This window comes from Acyrthosiphon pisum, chromosome A1, assembly GCF_005508785.2.
Source record: "Acyrthosiphon pisum isolate AL4f chromosome A1, pea_aphid_22Mar2018_4r6ur, whole genome shotgun sequence".
Classification (NCBI taxonomy): Eukaryota; Metazoa; Arthropoda; class Insecta; order Hemiptera; family Aphididae; genus Acyrthosiphon; species Acyrthosiphon pisum.
Genome location: NC_042494.1, coordinates 7680616 through 7683983, shown reverse-complemented (window position 1 = coordinate 7683983; position 3368 = coordinate 7680616).

The following is a 3368-nucleotide window of genomic DNA, read 5'->3' as shown; positions in this document are numbered from 1 at the left end:
ATGATATTCTATCATTGAATTCAAGTCTAATACAGGGCGATTGTAAACTCTCCCGATTTTAATAACATGTAAACTCTCCCGGGTCTACTTCAGTACTATTAAGCTAGAGGAGCATGGGACATTATTCGTATAACAGAGTTGGTAACACTAAAATAATTCTGTTAATAATAAAAATCATTGTTGCTGTGAGCTATAATATAATATAGTCAAAATACTATTTTTTATGGTAATTGGAACACACTGATTTCAAACGACTTAAGGTATAAATAATTAATATTTAAATAGAAAATACAGGTTAAGGGTCCCGGTGCCAGTTTTTCAAATTTTCCACAATTCTATAAAATTTGAAAATTCAATTTTATATTTTAGTTGCTACCTCAATTATAAAACTTTTCCACTAATCTACTACCCGATAACTATTTAGGGGTGGTTGATAGGGTGTATTATATCGAAAAAATTACTTTACGGGAATAACTCTCAAGCTTTATAGAATTGTCGGATTTTAATGACAATTTTTTTATCTGAAAGAAAAAGACTTCCTACAGCCCGCATCGATCTCTGATTTTGTATTTTATTTTAAATAATAGTATAAAATAATTTTGTAAAAAAAGCTAAAAATTGTCTTTTTTTTAAAGACTTATAATTAAGTTTGAGATTAAAACATCGAAAAAATGAGTTCGATGCGGGCTGTAGAATATTCTCCTCTATTAATAAAAAAAAAAATTATCAAATTTGGTTAATTCTACAGGGCAGGATCATTATTCCCGTAAACCGTGTTTTTGAGGACAAAATCACATTGGCACCGGGCGCCTTAACAGTAATACAATTGATAGTAAAAATGTTAAATGACATTCACAGTCTCTGCAGTTAAGGCAATTTATAGAGTAGCAATAACATTTAAAACAACTCGGGAGAGCTTACACATTTCCTTCAGGTAAACATAATATTGACCCGGGAGAGTTTACACATTTCGTTCAGGTGAACATAAAGTTTACCCGGGAGAGTTTACACATTTCCTTCAGGTGAACATTAATTGACCCGGGAGAGTTTACAACCGCCCTATTCAATGACCCACTTGTAACCTACTGTACAGCAGAACAACATCCACATACCTACTTTTTTATCTTATATTTAGGTATATTGTTATTATTAATACGTTAGCATGCAGTACCTGAGTAGAATTAATATTATTTGCATATTTTTATATTTGTATATAATAATAATATGATACCTATACTTTGGAAGTTTCAAGTACGCACGAATAATATTTTGAATTACAACACGAAACTTAAATCGATATTTTTCGTTTAAACTTTAAATATCTAATTTCGTCCAAATTTTAACTTAATAAATAACTAAAAAAAAAACTGTGCTTATATATTTTTTGGAATTTTCGGTTACAGTATGAACTACTTACATGGAACCTATTTTTAAATCCTTAGCAATACAAATTGAACATTTTATAAATTTGAAGTTTTTAGCTGCAAAATAATTTTTACATTTTAAATTTGATAAACGCGGTATAACGCGATATCTAATATCATAGAATTATAGAAGACGTATAGAATATAATAGAAATGACACTCAAACAGTGATCGATTTAATTACTTTTCCAATTTGTTTTACAATAATTACTTTTCTGGAGGCTCCATCCTCCACACGATGGTGTAATAAATAATATTAACATAATATGAGTTACAATGTATTTAATATTGCGCGGGTTTGGATCCAAAAGGTTGTATGTGTAAATTTGAAATTGTTCAGAAAAGCCAATTTAAATGTGTTCAAATATTTTTCAGCTTATAAATATTTGATTTGGACGTATAAATTATCAAAAAATTTTAAATTAAATCAGAATTTATATTATCTCAACAGTCAATTGAAAAGGGATTTGGTAATCAAATAATATTGATAAAACCAAACTTGGAACCAAATAGTTCTAGACTCTAGAATTTACAGGGAAGACCTTTTAGCCCAAAAATTAACAATCAAATATGAAATAGAACCTTTTTGCAAACAATATAAATAAAAGTATTGTACCACATAGAACTTCTTCTACATAGTATTACCAACCTAGCATACAAAATAATGTATTCTGATCCCGTACATACTTAATTTATTTTATTTAAGAACACCGTCAAATTAATGCGTCGTAATACTATCAAAATGATATTATTATTGTTATAAACATTATTTACAATATTATAATTATTAATATATAATCTTAATATGATAACAAAATGCGAGCGAACGTCGAACAATGGAATATCCCAAAGGATATGTTATTATAGTAAATACTTATATGTATATTTATAACATTATTAAACTTTTACAACACCGCCCAACCACTGTGACGCATTATGAATTCACAATAATATTATTATTGTACAAATTATTGTACGCGTGGTATTAAAAACCACACCTAGAACTTTTTGTTCCCAAAAAAATAGTTCTTGACTTCGATAGAACCCTTTTGTTCTAACATTAGATAAATTAAGTACAGTTCAATCTATGTTTCGTAAGAGTGTTACTTTGAAGATAGATAAAACTTTTTTTCACTGAATAAATTCTTCGATTCTTAACATATTGAATTCTTTACTAGCTAGAAAAAAGCGCGGTAAAATGTATAGCCTATATAACGAAAAAGTGAATTTCATAAAATATTTACATAGAACCTTTTGGATCTAAACCCGCGTATAGTCTTTATAGATAAATTTATAAAACTTAACTATACTCCTATTATATACTAAATTTTTTGTATGCGTTTGGGTGACGCCCCGGATTGTTTAGATTCACAAATCATCCCCCTAGGTCCAACCAGGGGATGTGCTCAAACGGAGATTTAGAAATTTACGGTGGACACTGGACATTTTTGTTTATAAATGGTTGCCATGAGTTTTAAAACTATTATAATAATAATTTTTATTGGTTGCCGTGAAATCAGTGTATTCATTCAATGTATTTATTTTATTTGTACGCTGTATTTGATATTATATGTACCACAATTACGTAAATATATACCTGATAATATCCTGCTGCGAATCAGAGTTATTATTCCAGGCCAGAGCCTGATTTACAAATTTCGGGGCCATGGACTTAAATAAAAAGAGGCCTCATATAAATGTATTATCTTATTCAAAAATGTATATTTTATTTTATATAATTACATGTTACACTTAATTACATTGATCTTTTTCTAGGGTCTTTCGAAAACTCGTCAATAATGTCACCATATAATTATTGTTTTGTTATTTCATGTTCTACTGTTAACAGAGTCAGATTATCAAGCCTATCTTGAGATAAACATGATCTCAATCGAGTTTTTAAACTTTTAATGCTAAGAATGATTGTTCGCTGCTACAATTTGA